This window comes from Ammospiza nelsoni, chromosome 12 (genome assembly GCF_027579445.1).
Source record: "Ammospiza nelsoni isolate bAmmNel1 chromosome 12, bAmmNel1.pri, whole genome shotgun sequence".
NCBI classification, from domain to species: domain Eukaryota; kingdom Metazoa; phylum Chordata; class Aves; order Passeriformes; family Passerellidae; genus Ammospiza; species Ammospiza nelsoni.
Window position 1 is genome coordinate 533,633 of NC_080644.1, and position 18,602 is coordinate 552,234.

Genomic DNA, 18,602 nt, shown 5'->3' on the forward strand with positions numbered 1-18,602 from the left:
CCCCCAAACATTGTAAAGGTTTTTTTGGTTTTAATTTTTTTTTTTACATTTGTAGAACTAAAATGCTGTACATTTAAAAATTAAAAAAAACTTGCTAGGCTGAGGCTTTGTATTGCAAATTTTTCCAACTCAGAAACTCCTTACTAAACCATTCCTATTGGAAAGCAGGGAGTGCACTGACAGCAGTGGACCTAGGTTCTCCCTACCTTCATCTGCTGCACTTGACTTTTCTCCTTGGATGGGACTATAGCCTGCTCTTGGGACTCTTCTGCAGCAGTCACTTGTGGCTAATGCTGTGTTTTATAGGAACCTGGATTAAGGCACTTTGGCACAGGGAGCTGTGCAGTGCTGTTAAACACCCTGATCCCCTCTTGGGCCTGAGTAAGAGAAGTGTCTCCTCTCCCAGACCCTGCTGCAATCACAGCCTCCTGGTGGGACACTCCATGGCACCGTGTGGATTCTGGGTAAGCTGACCTGAGCTCTGCATAAAAGTGGGGTTTGGCTGACTACTACAGTCCCTTGCTTTTCCTGTTGTCTCCTCTGTGCCTGATGCAGCAAACGCAGAAGACACAGCTGAAACAGTGTTCTTGTTTCTCCTCGGAACTGCCCCCTCGTTGCCCCAGCCTTTTAACCTCGCAGCCGTTCTGCACGCAGAGCTGCCCAGGGCAGGGCAGGGAGGGCTGCGCTCACCATCTTCCCCTCCTGGTTTCAGGGCCGGAAGGCCTAATTCCCCAAGGAACAAATATGACCTTGTGATCCATCAGTCTTGCTTTCAGGATTAAGATCTGAAAGAATTTCTGCAAATTTTTTTGGGAATTTTGGCCTGCAAGATAGCTAAAATGCACCTTTTAATTCTTATAAAAGGCTCTGTAGGAGAGCTGAATGGGAAGCAGCCTGGAGCCATAGCAGTAATCCATCCTGTGAATTTTGTGTTTGGGATTTTTCCTATTCTAAAAGAACAGTGTGTGTGATTTGGCAGAAGCTCATGAAGCTGTTTTTCCAGCCCCCATCAGTGTGCTGACTGTTTTATTTAGACTGTCACAGTGAAGCTGCTGACGCAACAGTTCAGGGAGATCTTTTAATGGCCTTTTTGATGCCTTTTTTTACAATAGTCTATGTGCTGGAAAATCACGATTTGTATTAGAAAAGTCAAGAATATTGTAGCATCTGGTGCTGGTTTAGGTTATGTTGGAAAAGCAGGGGTTTTATCCCTACCAAATTTTAGATTTCTTCATAGTCAGTTCTGGTTTTAAAAGAACCCTGAACATAAAAATGTAGCAGTTAAGAGGATGGCACATGAAACATTTGTTTAGCAATTCAAGAACAGTTCATCTTTTCCCGTCTCCCCTGCCCAGAGACAAGAATGGTTCGGTGCTGACACTCATGAGCTGGCACATGGGAAATGCTGCCAGAATCCCTGTGAGGCCTGTAAGAGAATGCAAATAAATTCTCCGGGGCTGTGGTACTTTAAAAAGAAATTAATGTCTTTCAGCCATTTACCCTAGCCCTGGGCAGGGCACGGGAGTGTCCCCTGAAGTCCTGGGATGGGCTGTGGGGCACCAGAGCTCCCCCTGCACTGCAGGGGAACAAGGAGGAGAACTGGGACTGGAGACTTTTGCTGCCTCTTGAGAACTTCCTGAGTCCAACAAGCCTGAGCTGAAGAACTCATTTAGCTATTTTCCACCTGGTTTTGCCAAGGAGAATAAAATCCAAACATAAAATTGAATAAATTTAATACTAAGTTCTGCTGCAGCTGTTGACTATCTCAGACCTCCCCACTTTCCCTTCCTTGCCAAGCTAGGCAGCACAAATCACGTTTACAGTTCCTTTTGCATTGTGCATGTGACAGGGGTTTGCAGTACAACAAGATTTTCCCTGTAATCCTCTTAAAATGTCCTTCCTTTGATTGTCTTTTCATCTTTTGGTGTTCTGGTACTTGGATTAACAGCATCAAGATTTATTCCACAAGTCCTGTTTGATAAGCTGCTTTCAAAAATTATTTGCCTACAAACACACTTAATTTGGAAAAATCATTTTAACAGGAGCTGAATTAAGCAGTGTGTATTTTACAAACAGAAAAAAAGCAAAGCGTGGAGCCATAGCAGGATTCTGAGCCAGTCTGGACCACAGCTTCTTCCTTCAGGACACAGCTCTTCCTCTCCTGCGTTTAGTCCCAGATGCTGTAAAGGCTTCTGGCTTTGCTCCTCCCTGCCCGTGCCCTGCTGCATTTCAACCCCATCTCTTCCGCTGGTGTTATTGCAGACCGAAGACGCTGCCTTCCCCGGGCGGGCGCGGCTCGGGCTCGGGCTGTTGGCCCGGGGAACCGCGGCAGCGTTCGAGGCCGGCATGCGGCACGGCTCCCCCGGCGCCGCGGGACTGCGCTCACACCCCCTGCCCAGGGCGAAGTTTTAGCTATAAAAATCACAACTCAGCGCTTGGGTTACAAACTGGGCTGCTTTCATTCAAGACACATCCTTTGTTTTCTATTTCGTTCCTTACGTTAGTCAGTGGCAGACGATTTAACGCAACATAATTTACCTGTCTAAACACCTAAAAGCCAAGTACCTGCAGACAGGGGCAGTCCCCCGACACAGCCCCGAGCCGAGAGCGGGCGCGCCCACCGCGCTGCCGCGGCTGCGGGCCGGCAGCCATGGGGAGCACGGCCGTGATGGCTGTCGGCGCTGCAGCGGCCGCGCCTTTGGACAAGGCAGAGTATCTCTTAACTCTTGTTTATTATTCTAGTTTGTAAAAAAAATTAAGTGTCCAAAGCCACGCTCGGCGATCCCAAAGGATACCAAACGTTCCGATACCCCGGGTTCCGCTGCTCGCCCCGCTCCGCCTGCCCCGGCCGCCTTCACCCGCACGCAGCGCGGCCGGGCCGGGCCATGCGGCGCAGCGCCCGCCCCGCGCGGCACCGCGAAATGGCGGCGCCTCCCGCCCCCTCCCGCGGCTCCGAGCTCGCCACAGCGCCGGGCGGGCGCACGGGCACCCGGCCCCTCGCCGTGAGCCCGGCCCTTGCTCCTGAGGCGGCAGTAGCGGCTCCGCAGGGCACCGCCCGGCGTGGCGGCGATGGCGGCGCCTCTGCGCGGGCAGCGGGGCGGGCCCAGGGCGGGGCCTGCGGAGCCCATAAATGCCCTCGCGCGGCCCTCCCCGTCCTCTTGCTCCGGGTCGGCCGAGGTGAGTGCGGGTGCTGCGGGCAGGGAGCGTTCGGGAGTTCCCCCTGCCCCGACCTGGGGGTAGGCCGGGTCTCTGTGCGCGCCCGTCGGCGGGGGCAGCGCCGCGCCGTGTGACCGCCTCGCTTCCGCTGGGCCGCGGGCCCTGCCGCAAGGGCGCCTCAGCGGGCTCCGGCCGCCCTCCCGCCGAGCTCACACGGAGCTCCCCGGGCGCTCGCTGGTGCAGCTGATGACTCTTTCCCCGTCAGAGCGGCAGTGTTGACTATCGCTGTCCAAGCCAGGTCCTGTCTGATGTACCAGCGAAGCGGCCGCTGGCCGGTGCTGACCGTCCGCTGCTCCCGGTGCTCATTGTGCTTTGTTTCTCCGTAGGACGGCGGAGCCCAGGGCGCCTGCGGGAGCCCCGTGCCCGGAGCCAGGCCGGCGATGGGGGCACTTCCCCGGCGTGCGCCGGCAGGCCCGAGCCTCTGCCGGGGCCAGGCGGTAAGTCTGCAAATTAGCTGTTCCGAACCGAATTAGAACCGCACATATTTATATTTGCTCTTCCAAAGGAGTTACTGAGTTGTAAGGGCCGCGCGTTGCCAGGGTGGTGTTCGTGTGGGTAGCAGGTGTGGGTCCCTCCCGCAGGAGCGCCGCGGCGGGGGCTGCAGGGCCCCGCGCGGGCCGTGGTGGCGGCCCCGGGGTGTCCGGGCCCTTCCTGCGCCGGCACCGCCCGGGCCCGCACAGCCCCCTCGTGGCCCGGGCCCGCACAGCCCCCTCGTGGCCTGGGCCGCACGGCGCCGGCCGGCGGGGAGCGGGAGCCCCACGTGGATACCAGGCCTAGGGCTGCCAAAGCAGTAATAACCTGTTAATCTCTTCCTGACGCCTCCTTTTCTGTTAAATGACTTGGCTGTCTTGAACTCTGCTCTGAACACCCATACATTGCTGTTCTCCATTTTTTGGGACTATTTCCCTGTCCTCTACTTGTAGAGCGTACCAGCCATCCACATTTTGGGGGAAGAATTTGCATTAACTCCCTCATTGCCTATAGTTCTGACAGGGAAGGTGGGTGTGTGGCACAGCTGCTGAGGGTGTGCAGCCACAGCTCCTGGGGATTTGCTGGTGTAAGTGATGACTGAATTTTTTCCCCATCAGAGCGACAGTGTTGATTACTTGCTGTTCAAGCCAGATCGTGTCTGATGCACCAGCAGGGAATGGCTGCTGTATCCCACACCGTGGTGTTAACAAATGCCCAAAATATTGAAATCGGGGCCCTGATGCTGATGGTTCCCTTTGGCTTTACCCCCAGGGCACTGAAGGCAAAAGTGGGGAGTTGAGCCTGGGGGAGACCTGAAGTTCAGGCTGCGGCTGACAGTGAAGAGATGTGTGATGTGGGCAGTTGTCTGGTTTGCTCTACCGTGCCTGAATCTCTAGCAAATAATGGTAAGCCTTTGAAGTAAGTGTGAATCACATTTAATTAAATTTACAAAGGAGAAGGGAGGGGGGAAGGGGAAGAAATACCTTTCTGCAAGGGAGTTGCTTCCAGTTTATCCCTACAGACCATACTGATGAGCGTTAGCCTAAGTAAAGTAAAAGTGAGAGTACAGGGATTTTCCTCCTGCAGAAGCATTGCTTTGAGGTGCTTTGGGCCTCGGGTTCCATCATGTCCCTGTGGAGGTGCTGCTGGCAGGGCTCCTGTGCCCTGACCCTTGCTGGCCAGCTCAAGGGAGTGCAGAGGGTTGCCAGAGTGGGCATGGCTCTGCTGCTTCCTCTGCTGTTGGCTCAGAGTGCCTGCGGCTCTGCCAGGGATGTGGGAGTGTGCAGCCACAGCTCCTGGGGATTTGCTGGTGTAAGTGATGACTGAATTTTTTCCCCATCAGAGCGACAGTGTTGATTACTTGCTGTTCAAGCCAGATCGTGTCTGATGCACCAGCAGGGAATGGCTGCTGTGTCCCACACCCTGACAGGGTCTGGTGCTGACAGCTCCTCTGGCTTTACCCCCAGGGCACTGTGCAGGCAGAGGTGGGGAGTTGAGCCTTGGGGAGACCTGAAGTTCAGGCTGCGGCTGACAATGAAGAGATGTGGATGAGGACATTGTCTGGTTTGCTCCACCGTGTGTGCCCCTTTGTCAGGGGAGAACAGTAAGTCTTTAGTTCACCTGTGTTCACTGGATTTAATAAAGAAAAAGGGAAAGAATACCTTTTTCCAAGGAAGCTGCTTCTGCAGTGCCTTGACAAGTTAAAGTCCCTGGATGTTTGGCAGAGTGGGGATTAGTATTGCAGAAGGGGCCCTTGTAAGTGCTAAAACCTAAGGATCCCTGTTAAAAAAGTAGTTTCCTGCAGGGAAGTTCCTGTGAAAGTTTTTTCCAAAGATCTTAAATTAAGGGCAGAGAGGTCTGAAAGATTTCAATTAAACTTTGAGGTCATAAATGTAATGTTTTTGTCTTGTCCTATTTAAGCAGTGTTGAGGTACTTCTTGCAAAGTCTGGGAGCTTTTGTTCTTTATCGTTTTTGAGTTCACTCCTCCCAATGGGAGGTTCTCAATGTCTTGAGAAGTGGATGGCAGTCATGCTTTCAGCAATGTGTTTGTAAGAGAGGGATTGCTTTTGGTGTTCTTTTTGTTACTTGAAGATAAACTGTGTGACATCTGAAAATCTGTCTGGTTAGCATTTCACTAATTTTTTTAGAAAATGTGCATAATAGAACTTCATCAGATCATCAGCTGTTGCCACTGGCTTGTCCAGTTCCAGCCTGATGTCGCTGTTGAGAGCAGCTGCTCCCAAGAGCAGGATTGTGCCCTCTCAGCAAAAGCATGCAAGTACTCAGTTCAAATGGTGGAGCTGGTTGAGCTGACTGAATGTTTCCCTGGCACTCTCTGCCCTGTTAGTTCTTGTCAAGTCCTGCCCTAAAAGCTCCTGCAGTGCAGTTTGAGTTCACCCTGTTTGGAGTGCTTGGCAAGGATGAAACTCCTCCTCTTTAGAGAGCAGCTGTTGTCTAGTGGTTTTTATGGGGCTGGAGTGGATTTCAAAGCTGTAGATTTGCTGTTTGTGGTACAGTGGATAGACAGAATGTTGTCTGTTCTCTCGACAGGTTGAGATTTACAAAAAGTTTTCCTGGGTCCTGCTGGAGTGTGAGTGTTCTGCTTAAGAAGATGGATGGTTCTGCTGCTCCCATGCTGCTGCCTGGGATCCTCATTCAAGCCACAGCATTCCCATACCCTGCAATAGTTCTGACCTCTCAGAGCCGTCAGGAGTGATGAATTTGTGTCCTGCCAGCTTAGACAGAGGGTGTTACAATTTCTGTCCCCTGAGTACAAGGCATGTAACTGGAGTGGATTCTGGAACTTGCTGCGTGTTTAATGCTTTTGTCGGCAGGGGCTGCATTCCCTCCCTGGCACAGATCATGCCATAGCATGCAAGGCAAGGAGGCCTTTCCTGGGAGCAGCTGTCAGCTCCTGGGAGGATGGATGGCCTTGTGTGTAAGGAGGGGAGTCAGGGCTTGGTTCTCCCCTGCCATCCAGAAAGCTGCAGTGCTGTATCCCTGGCAGCCTGTGAAGCGGGCAAGGTGTGTCTGGGGTGCTGCAGCACAGTGTGTTTCTGTACTGTTGGAAGCCTGGTTTTAATAAAACCTTGAGTAATGGGTTGGTTTGGCTGGTAACTGAAATTCTCTTGACCCACGTTTAACAGCTCATTCCTAGATCTCACAGTGGTTTGGGGAGTTGGAGAGCACAGCACCAGCGTGCTGCTGCGAGTGGTGCTGGAGCTGCCATGAGGTATCTGATGGCAGCAGCGCTCCACATACCCTGGAGCAGGAGTGCTTGGCTGAGGCTGTGGCTGCTGCTGTGCTGCCGGTCTGGGGACAGGTGCAGTTTCCTCATCTGCATAATTATTCAGTTTCAGTGGTTCTGGGATGGGTGTCTGAGCTGAGGGTGGGCTTTGGCATGTGTGCTTAGTGGGAAACAGCAATGATGGAAAATGGGCTACTATTCAACATTCAGAGAAGTCTTCAATTAAACTGAGTAGAGATTTTTCTTATTCAATTAATGTAAGCAGCCTGATCTCTTAAAACTGCTTACTGGTGAGGGACCAGAACTGCTGCTAATACAATTACTTTCATGAATGTAATTAGCAGACCTACCAGCAAACATTCTGTAGTAGGAGAGAGTGCTTGTCCAGTGGGAGCTAGAGAGACATGCAGCTGAAACATGGCATGTTCTTGTTCTTGGCATGTTCTATTGCCTCTGCAAGAGCGGTTACTCAAGTCAGGTTTCAAGCTCTGCTGCTATTGCATGTATGCATCAGGATGAAATTTGAAACTTGGTAGGTTACTGATCCGCCCTGGTTGGTCCATTATAATCCCAGGCGAGCCCTGAACGCTGCAGGGATGGTTCGGGTACCTGGGGGCGCCCGGGGCAGGGGTTGGGCGCCTGCAGCGCTGCTGCGGCCCGCAGGGGGCGCTGTGCGGCCGCTGCTGACCCTCAGGGCGCGGGCCCGCGGGCACCCGGAGCGAGCCCCCCGAATGTGCCGCGGTGTCTGGAGCCCCCCGAATGTGCCGCGGTGTCTGGAGCCCCCCAAATGTGCCGCGGGCACCCGGAGCCCCCCAAATGTGCTGCGGGCACCCGGAGCGAGCCCCCCGAATGTGCCGCGGGCACCCGGAGCGAGCCCCCCGAATGTGCCGCGGGCACCCGGAGCGAGCCCCCCGAATGTGCCGCGGCGTCCCGAGCCCCCCAAGTGTGCCGCGGGCACCCGGAGCCCCCAAATGTGCCGGAGCCCCCAAATGTGCCGCGGGCACCCGGAGCCCCCCAAATGTGCCGCGGGCACCCGGAGCCCCCCAAATGTGCCGTGGCATCCCCTGAGCCCCCCAAATGTGCCGCGGGCACCCGGAGCCCCCAGAGCAGCTGTGACAGAACCTCCTGGGGCGTGGGGAGCCGGTACAGACACTGCTTGGGCTGTAGCAGCCATGGGGGACAGATAACCCCGTTAGAAAGTCTCTTACTACGTTGCTTTGGTAAGAGGTGGGAATGCGGAGGTTTAACTCTGAATTTAAAGCAGTCTGACTTTGACTGGCCCTGGCCAGCTCCCGAGTTGGTGTGCTGGATGGTTGAAGGTGGGGATGGAGCTCAGGTGAGCTCTGGGTGAAGGCTGGCCTGCAGCTGCTCTGTGCCAGGAGGGCTCCCTGCAGCAGAGCCACACTGTGCGGCTCTGGGGGCTCTGCAGGGCTGCGCCAGGCCCAGCTCTCCGCTCCATCAGCTCTACAGAAACAGACCTTGCTGTTGGTACTCGTGTAACTTTCTGAACTGAAGCCTGGAGTCACTCACTGGGCTGGTATGTTTAAGCAAATGTTTACTTTTCTCAAACAGATCTGTTTCTTGGTGCCATGAACATTTAGAGAAAATAGATTATTTCTCTGTCTGCTGTTGCTTTTAATAGAAATTTTCATACATAGGGAGAGTTTTAACATTTGTATTCCCAAAGACCCAGGCATATTTTGACTGCATGGTGATTATTATATTCTTTTTAGACCCATGTGTTAGCTGCTGCATTATTTTGTGGCAAAGCACAGCCCATTACTAATTGCTGCTTCTAATTGCTGTGTTACTTCCTCTCTGTTCAGTGATAAGATTATATGACACATCAGCTGTGTTGACAGGCTTGACATTACCATGGACAGCTAATGAAGCACAACTTGTTTGTGAGCACCCAAAGAACATTAGATTTTGGGACCCTTCGTCTGCTCCAGGCAGTAAGAAGACTTTGTTTTGAAGCAGAGTATTTCTGTCTCGTACAGCATCCACTGTTATAAACAGATATTCTGCAGCTATAACTTTTTGACTATTAGACTCTTCCACACCTCTTGGCAGATCCCTTGCAGTGGTGGAGATGTTACTCAGGTCAGTCCTGTGGTTTTCTGCTGATGTGGTCTAGATATGACGACCTTTTTTGTCATTCTGATAGGAATGGTGTCATCCAGTTTTGGGAAAACCAACCAAGGAAATCTCCTACCTTGTTTCTCTATGATGTCCAGCTGCTGAACCATAGTTGTGAGGTCTATAGGCAGCTCTGGTCATTCAGGCAACGGCCTTCCTTTACCATTCACAGCACAAGTCATCGGACTTGTCAAGAATTTCTGGTGATCCCCACACTGTGGAACGTGTGTTGGGACTCATGGACCAAGCCCTGCAGGCAGCAGAATAAAAGGTGAGCCTACAAGAAGTCCCAGAGAGCTGCACTTGGTTGTCTGCCTGTGTAAACTTGAGATCCCAGGGCAAAGACAGTTCCAAAGAACCTGGAGGAGAAGGGGCAGTTACCTGTTTTCCCCAAAGGTTACCATCCTCTGCTTGTATTGCTCTTAAAACTCCTATGGTGACCTACTATTATTTTCATCAACAAAGAATTCCCCTTTTTATACTACAGTGAACACCCACTGGTGTTCCCAAGGACATCCCTGCAAGCTGTTCTGCTCCTGAACCTCTCCCTGTATGACAGACTAGCCACATTTCCTTTCTGTAAAAGCACACTTTCTTGGCTCCTCACAGGGCCAGCAGACCCATCCAGACTTGGCAATTTGTCCTGCTAGAAATCTGTTGCTGGGTTGATGGTCCAGCATGTCTTGGGCCACATTTCCTTGGCATCTTTAGAGCCTGTCAGGGGAAAAAAACCCCAAACCCTAAAAAATCCCCAAGGCTATGTCAGACCAGAACAAGGGAGAGCTGCTTTCACTCTGGGAATGTAAGACAAGAAACAAAGTCTGCTCCCAGGAGCTTGCTGGGCATCTCCTGAGATGCCTGGACCAAGATTCAACTTTCCTAGCCACACAGGGCCAGTCAAAATTGCAGTATTTATGTAGACCCATAGCTTTCTGAAGCTAAATTTCATTCAGTCTGTGTCTCAGAATGAGGTGAAGGCATTCCTTGTAGCTCAGCTGTTGGCAGGGGGGTGTGGAGCAGGGCAGCAAGAGTGCTGTCACTGAGTGCTGGCCCTGGAGCTGTGCTCTGTCACTGCCCCTCAGGGAATTGCACAGAGCACCCACCTCTGCTTGGTGTGAAGGAATCAGCTGAGTAATGCAATCTCCTTGGGAATGTCCTTCCTGCTCTAGATCAAGAATGAGACATGCCTTGGTTAAATGACTTACCCGAGGTCACACAGTGAGTGACTCATTGACAGAGGCAGGAATTAACACGGTATCTTTAAATTGCAGCTTCCTGGACCCCATAGCTACTGATTTCTAGTGCTCTTCTCTTTCCTCTCCCAGTCTTTAGCCTTTATGCCTCTTGCTCACTGAAGGATTTGCCACACGTGTGATTTCCAAGCTGACAATATCTGACCACTGCCAAGCAAATGAGATGCCTGTTCTTTGCTGCAGACATCTAGTGATATACAAAGAAGCTAACGTTCTATTTCTTATCTTTTTGGAACATTTTACCATGTTATGCTCAAGCTGATGCAGTGCCAGGTCTCCTCTATGCCCATGCCTCCAAAATTGTACATGCTGAAGGTGTTAACCTGTCCTCTCATGTTATTTTCTCTTTTTCTAGAAACATCTTTGCTGCAGTTTCCCTGAAGTTGGAGCACTGTCCATACCCAGTCTTAGTACAATAGCATAATCACTTGCAAAAAAAAAAGTCAGTGGGTGGGTTTTATAAATCCCAATTCAATGTTCAGCAAGGTATAACATCTGTTGTGATCAATATTTTAGAGCAAGCCTCTTTGATTAAAAAGTTACAGTAGAGCCCTTTGCTTTGTACTGAATAGCTAAATAATTCACAGGAGTGGCTGTAATCTCTCTAAGCCTCTTGCATTTCGAATAAAGAAGAAAATTCAGGGTAATTCTTTAGAGAGGTAGCATAGCCAGCTGGATTGTTGTCCTTAGGAGCTGCTGTACTGGCAGTGAAGCACTTTCCATTCTTCATGGCTCCTGAGGTACGCTGGAGTCAAATCCGCCAAAAGAATTCATCTCCACCAGATTATCGACATATTATCTTTCCATGACAATGTGTCAATAATCTGGTGGGTAAATACCAGCAGTCGGGGCTGAAGAGTTTTTGGTTTGACAAGTCCACAGAAAGGGACTGTGGGGTGCGCAGCCAGCGTGGGGTGGGTCAGAGGGGCCCGCGATGAGGGCATGGAGCAGGCAGGAGATGAGGGTACAGAAGGGGCAGGAGATGAGGGCACAGAGCGATGGCAGTGGCACAGAGCGGGCAGGAGATGAGGGCACAGAGGAGCAGGCGATGAGGGCATGGAGCAGGCAGGAGATGAGGGCACGGAGCGATGGGAGCGTGTCATTTTGGTTTCTGCAGTGAGGATCTCTGTCCAGCTGAAAGCCAGTTTCATTTCTTAGTGGTCTGTAATGAGAGTAGCATTTTGTCACTGGAAAGTTTTATTTGTCCTGCAGAAGCCCCTTATTGAGCCATCGGCTCCTAAAGAAGGCAGCTGGTTATTTCAGAATGGAAACAGCTATTGGAAAAGTTTTTCATTTTCAAAATCTACCCAAACTGTTGATCATGGGAAATCTTGCTTTTACCACATTCTTTCAGAATTGAGTACTGAAGCTACAAAGGATGCAGCTTTTGTGTAGTAGTTTTTAAAAACTATTCTTCCACATGGATTTTCTTTGCTGCCGCCTCATCCCTGAGAGCTGATAACTCTGGATAAATGGTCTTATCAAGAGCTACTGGTGGTGGCATGGTAGGACTGCCAGGCCTTTCCTTCTTTCACTGCGGCCTGGAGATGCAGGACTATGAAAGATTTAGCCCCCAGGGGACCCTCACAGCAGCTGTGTTTCTGCACAGACTGTCACTCGATGACACAAAACATTGCAAATCTCTGCATCAGCACATCCTAAAAAGGGCTGTGCAGTGTGCTGGCTTCACCTCCATACCTTGTGTGACTGTACAAACAGATCCTGTTGGCAAATTCCTGGGGGAAGTATGTGAGAGGGAGCAGGAGTGAGCCTTTTGAGTAGCAGGTAATGAAGTTGTCAGGTGCCTTTCCCTGCAAATGAAAATCAGCTGATGGTGTTGACACATACTGGGTCCTGCCTGTTTCCCTTTAGGAGTTTTATCACCACTCATCATTATGATCTCCATAATTTCTACTACCTGGGTTTTGGAAAAAGTGAAACTTTGGGAATCCAAAGCAAAACACTGCTGGCAAATGGCTTTGTGCTGTAAACAAGCAGGGCAGCCCCGGTGGGGGAGAGGCTGTCGTGGAGGATGCGCCGTTCCCACGGCAACGCTGAAAACAGCAAGAGAGAGATGGAGAAACAGAGAGGCCGTGGGGGAATTGAGCTTTTCCTCACCCTTACCCCGTAGTGTCCAGCCTGGCACTAAGCAGTTTTCTTCTGCATTTGAAACAGGTCGTGTTTAAAGACCATTTTTTACATGGCATCTTCACAGGCCCATCAGCTCCCTGAGTGTCCTGGGATGTGGGATTGCATTCATCTGAAGAATGAGGATCTGCTTCCTTCCACAAGGAAAGAGCCCTGGCACATTTAGAAACAAAAGATAAAATATGCCCAGAAATGGAGCCAAAGGTAAAGAAAAAGAACAACAAAAAATTTAATTTTCTTAAAGAGCTGTGTTGTTCTAATGATGAACTGTTCCTTTTGCGAGTTGAGCATATTCTGCTGGAATGGCAGGAGTTAGCAATACTTCTCCATAACTGAGACTATTCTGTTATCTCTAGCTTTCCAAACATTTTTTTTGTTCTTTATTCTTAATTTTGAGTATTTTGAGTCTTTAAGTATTAAGATCACTGATTCTCTCTTCCTTTTTTTTTTTTTTTTTTTTTTTTTTTTTTTTTTTTTTTTTTTTTTTTTTTAAGAACACTCATCCCCCAAAAGGTTTGAGTAGCACATGCTCATTATTGCTACCTGGCCTTATCTGAAAATGTCAATAATTTGATATCAGGCTCAGCACTCTGATGTCTCCCAAGCAGTGCCAGCTGCAGCAGGGTGGCAAAGCTGGGACCTGTTCAGCTCCTGGCCTCTTACAAACTGCAGCTCTTCTCTGTTTCACTGTCTCAGCTGTCAGCCCTCACCATTCCTGTGCAGGGTCCCTCAGGAAGATGCTCTGGATGCTCATCCTGTCCTGCATCTACGTGCAGTGAGCAGCTCCTCCGGCCTCTCCCCTGATCTCATTAAAGCTCTGGTTTTAGCAGGTGGGGATTTGTGATTTTGTTGTTGTTGTTGCTGCTACTGCTGGTTTCCTGCACCACCACTCATTCTTATAATTAAAGTGACAGCTCTTGAACTAGCGTGTCAAAACAGCATGATTTAGTCAGAAAAGTACTGGGAAGATCATCTCTAATCAGACAACAGTGATTCATGTTGAAGCAGGTAAAGGCAAACCCTGGATCCTGCTGGAGGAGCCTCCCCAAGGACAGGGTGTTGGTGGCAGCTCGCACACCTGGGCCCCTCTGCTGGCCTTCATGGTGGAAACCATTTGACATGGCTTGTGCTTGTGCCAGGGCTGCAGCTGACAGCTCTGAACCTAAGCAAAGCTCTTCAGACCAATTTTCTAGAAGCTGTAAGGAAAAAAACAAAAAAGAAATGTAAAGGAAATTATTTTGGTTTGAAAAGCAATTGATATTTCCAAGTTGGCTGGGCATTACTTGTTTCCAGAAGTCCAAGCTCTTTGTTCCCTGGTCTCTTGGCATCACAAACCAGGTATGCCAGTCCTGAAGGAATCTCAGTGCAGAAATGTCAGGTGTGGGTGATGTTTGCAGCCACAGGAATGTGCATCTCCCTGTGGTGTGTGGGGCAAGAGGGGCGCAGGGCTGGGCGAGCATCCCGAGAGCTTTGACTCTCTGCTCGCTCTACTCCCAGCCTTCATCTTGGTCAAGTTCCCACCCTTCCTCCTGCTTTTTCTGCTCTGTGCTGTGCTGGCTGCATTCCCAGGGCTGTGGATACCCAGTACACGCACATCTATCTGTGTGTCATTGCTGTTTGTGTAAATGCCCTGTGGCCCCATGGCAGCTGCACATGGGGAGGTCTTTAAATCAGTCCTGATTACAATGGCTGCTCTCCAGCATCCTGGTCTGCAGGGTACAAGCATCCTGAATTAATGGCAATGTTTTTATATTGCCTTAAATAAACTTCCATTCTTGACCAGAGTGTTGTACTTCATTACACTGGAATGTTAAATGCAGTATTTATCTGCAGAGCTATGCAATCTTACAATAACAACATTTGATGCTGCTTAGATTAAAGGGCTCTGGTTTCAAGGGCAGAAAGGATTTCTAGCTGGAAGGAACCAGCCCTTCAGTGCTTAGGTACCACATAGCAGGAACCTGAGCTTCCCGTTCATTTCCCAGGGAAGTTTCCAGCACTGAAGTCAGTGACCTTTGTGAGAGGATCACTGGAGTGACAGACTGGTGCTGGTCCAGCAGGCACCTCCTGTGCTGCTCCTGCTTCTGAGACAATGTGCTCTCCATGCTAGGGATAGGAGCTTTGATTCCAGCACAGGTGACCTGAGCTGAGAAACAGGAGTGAGTGGGGGTGTGCTGCCCTGTGAAGGTCACTGAATTGGGAGTTTGGTCCTCAGGTGCAACAGCTGGAATAGTGCAGTGGCTCCAGGAGTGGCTTTGGGCAGCCCAAGTGCTGCTCGGATCTCTGCCAGGATGGAGGTGAGTATACATGACACACTTGTGAATTGTTCAAAGAACTTAGTGGGTGGGAGAGGAAAGAACAGGGGTGGTGAGGATGCCTTTTTCTCCTGTGCTCTCATACAGTGGAAAGCTGATGACTGGGAGCTATTGAAATGCTTATCATTGTCTCATTAGAGACAGAAAATTTAATTAGAAGGATAGAAACCTCTCTCCAAATTCCAAACATTGCAGTCTATCTTTGAAAGCAATTTTGGCTATTAGCACAGGTGGTAAAGTCCCAGCAATTGAACCCAGTCTAATTGCTCTGTCAAACCACTAAGGAGAAGAAATGAGTTCCCTTCCAGATGCCACCAGACACATGTGCTGCGTGGGGAGGGGGCACGGGCAGCCCAGGCAGGAGCAGAGGGCTCTGTCTGTGCCAGGTGGGGCTGTCTGCAGGTGGCACCCAGAGCTCCGATGCTGTGCTCAAGCAGCTCAGCCAACAGAAAATCACTCACACCTTCTTCAGGTTCTGCTCAGATGTTGAAGTTTCAATTCCTCATGCCGGGAAAAAGAGCATTCCTTAAATTGGCCAGCAAAGCTGTGTGAGTGGGACAGCTGGGTGTGAGCCTTCCCTCCCGGGCCAAGCAGCACCTGGGCACCTGGGCCCCTTTGTGCAGAGTCAGGGCGTTCGTCCAGCGCGCTGTGAGTTCTGAGCTTTCGCTGCTCTTCACGACTTCCCAAAAGGCCTTCAATTCTTCAGAGCCTTACAGAGATCACAATAAATTTGGTTTTGTATTTCTCAGACATTATGAGGTTGACTGAAACATTTGGCACGTGAAGCTTAACTTCAACACCTCATGTATTTCCTTTGAGAGAAAATCTGCAAAACTCTGCTCTCTTGCTCTCCCATTGAGTTGCATGTATTGCTTTTCTTCTGGAATCAAAATGAGAAGGACTGAAGTGCAGAGAAAAAAAAATCTTCCTGAGTCTTCCTTACCCCATGAAAATGGAGCTGTGAGCATTACTGGGGTGGAAGCAGTGGCTCAGGGCTGCCCGCGTGTCTCTGCTGGCAGAGTCTGATCCCAGAGCAGCCAGAGCCCCTCTGACATGTCCTGCTGCTCCTCTGCCACCTGGGGCCGAGTACCTGCCCAGAAAACCATGAGTGAAGAATGAGGAATGGTGCAAGGGACCAGCTTATTGTGGCTGGGAGTTCACCTGTGTCTGCAGGGTCTCCAAGACCTCCCGTCTCAGCTCTGCAGCCTGGAGAGTGCTGAAGGGGATGGAAAGGAAGCAATCCACAAGGAAAGGAAAACAGCTAATTTTTTGTTTCATTTCCCAAGAAATAAGAGAAGATTTTTGCAGCTAATGAATTATTTCTGAAAACACTAGTATGAGCTGCAGGCAACATTAGCTTCAAGTTTCCCAATGAGCAAGAATCACTTATGTACCATTTTAAAATTCTAATGTATTTTCATTTGCTGTAGCTCAACTCTAACATGACTGGAGGTCTGGAAAGAGGCCAGAAGAAGTTGCCATGTTTCCAACAGATTATTGTCTCCTCAGATGAAGCAGTGGAAAACAGTTCCTGGATCCTACTGAAGCCTGGGGCTACCAATTATCTCAGCAGAGAGGCTCCAGAGCCCTTCGTTAGCGCTGGGGATGGCCAATTTCAACTAAGCAGAAAAATTGGTTGTGTCAGAGGTTAAATAGCTCTGCTGCTGCTTAAAACCAGGTTTGCTCTGGACTTCAGAGGCCCTGGGGTTTCTGCCTCCTTTTCAAAGAAACCCTCTGGCAAATGTGGAGGCAAACCCCAGGCAGGAATGGGGCTGGAGTGCAGAGAGCCAGAGCCCACCCTGAGCCCAGCCTGGGCACAGGACAGGGAAGGGGCTGCTCGGGCACAGCCTCCAGGGCTGGGTGCCTTGCCATGGCACTGCTCGGTGACTGAGGGATGTGTCATCCGAGAGAAAAAGGGGAACAGATGGCAGAGGGAGTTACAGTGGGAGGAAAACCCAATTAGAAGTCCCAGCATGGTTTGTGTTGGGGATATGGATCTTATACCTTCAGTAACAGCCAGGGAAGGAGAGATACCAGGCTTTGTCACCCATGGTGGAGAAAATTCTTGTTCCAGGCAGAGAATGATATGAAAAAACTTTAGTAAAGCTTCTGGGAGATTCTTCTCTGAAGGGAGAATGAGTGAGATATACAATCGGCAAGATGGATTTAGCACGTCCAGTGTGTGGGCTCAGTATTCCAACAGAGGATTTTAGTTTCTCCCTCCTGGAAGAATGTTTAGTAGTTAAAACAGCAGCCTGAGATTTGGAAGTCTGGGAACATCCCAGATATTCCTTCCCCAGGGAATACCCCTGGGATGTAATATCCCCAGCCCCTCCTGGCACAAGCACCTTGGCATCAGTCTTGGAGGGAGAGGGACTGGGCAAGAAAGAGTGAGAGATTTCTGGTTTTATTCCCTAAAAAAGGGGCTACAGAATGAAACAGAAATAATAATTCCTGAATAACACAAGATCTGGGAGGATTAATGTATTTTTGCTCATTTTTTCTCACTCATGTTTTTTTCCATTAAATTATATTTCTACCTGTTGCACTCTTAATTACCTGGCTGGATACACCAGGTCTGAGGTCACTGACTAATGTTGATAAATTTTTCTTATGGAGCAGGGATGTGTTTTCTGAGGGGTGCTCAGGACAAAGGCTGCCAAAGCCAGGGCTGAGCAGCCCAGCAGAGCCCAGGCACTGCCAGGCCCCCGAGGCAGCCTGGAAAGGACTGCCCGTCCTTACAGCTTTGTGTTCTCTACAAACAAGTCCTAGAAATGCACTTTGGTGAGCTTATTCTGGAACCTATGAGAGTATCAGTTGAACAAACTTTTCCTGATGTAGGCATACATTAATAAAACTGCAAGTTTTATTACAGTATGGTGTCTTGCTGCCCTGGGCATCTCTTTGAATACCTCAGTGTCTGTAAAGCCTTCCTGCAGCTCGGGGTATGGCCCAGCACATCCCATCCCAGCTCCCAGCCATCCACCCTGGCACCAGAATAGCAAAAGTGTTTACTTGGGAAACAGGCACTTACAAGATCCTTCCTTCACTTTCTCTTCATTTCTGTTACGTAAATTCTGTATTTCCTGGAATAGAGGCTCTGAACTGCTGAACTCAGTCTGAAAGCAACCCAGATAACGAGCTCATTTACATTAATAAGAAATCAGCTGTTCCTTTTTGCTGGATTCCCAGGGGAGCAGCTGGTGGTCTGCTTTTTCCATGCAGCCATTCTCCTCCATACTGAAATGCCTCAGAAGCATTTGTTTGTCTGAAAATGTTACTGGAAACCAAAACAGCTGATGTGAAAATAAACAGAGAAAGCCGTGGATTGTTCTGGTCAATTAGACCTTTGGAAAGTGGTGAAATACTTTGTATATTTATTTGATAGCTGTATTCAAGCCTCGTGGCTCTTAATTTACATTTTCTCACGCCTGGATCAATCTTCATCTCACTGTCCCCAAGCACTTGCCTCTCCAGTGTTCGGGACAGTGCTAACAGCTGCATCACTGTGTGGTTCATTTTAAGACTAATTATCATCAAGGCATGAAAACAGCATTTTACATTATGTAATTTTGGGTTTGCACATAGACCTATTCATTTTAGCTTCAATTATTTCTGACCATGTCTGCTTGCATTAGAAAAATGGTACTGGGTATAGCAAAGTGTAAAAGATTTTTTTTTAAATTTAAATCTATTTTCTAGTGATTTGGATATATCTTTTAATATATCTACAGATAGGTATCTATAAAACAAATAGATATATAAATAAATGTATGTAGATCTATAGATATAAATAAAATGATAAAATTCTA

At 49.5% G+C, this 18,602-nt stretch overlaps 1 long non-coding RNA gene and 3 other non-coding genes across 4 annotated transcripts; all 4 read left to right on the forward strand.

Annotated features, from left to right (window-relative positions):
- The first annotated feature begins 3,389 nt into the window (after nucleotides 1-3,389).
- LOC132078828 (small nucleolar SNORD12/SNORD106) lies at nucleotides 3,390-3,474 on the forward strand. Its single transcript, XR_009419310.1, has one exon. It is a non-coding gene; the product is annotated as a small nucleolar SNORD12/SNORD106 (small nucleolar RNA).
- Nucleotides 3,475-3,540: 66 nt separating this feature from the next.
- LOC132078641 (uncharacterized) lies at nucleotides 3,541-6,791 on the forward strand. The gene is made up of 4 exons (XR_009419281.1): nucleotides 3,541-3,653; nucleotides 4,459-4,592; nucleotides 5,154-5,290; nucleotides 6,239-6,791. It is a non-coding gene; the product is annotated as an uncharacterized LOC132078641 (long non-coding RNA).
- On the forward strand, nucleotides 4,268-4,358 carry LOC132078826 (small nucleolar SNORD12/SNORD106). The gene has a single exon (XR_009419308.1). It is a non-coding gene; the product is annotated as a small nucleolar SNORD12/SNORD106 (small nucleolar RNA).
- On the forward strand, nucleotides 4,993-5,083 carry LOC132078827 (small nucleolar SNORD12/SNORD106). The gene has a single exon (XR_009419309.1). It is a non-coding gene; the product is annotated as a small nucleolar SNORD12/SNORD106 (small nucleolar RNA).
- Nucleotides 6,792-18,602: the final 11,811 nt, after the last annotated feature.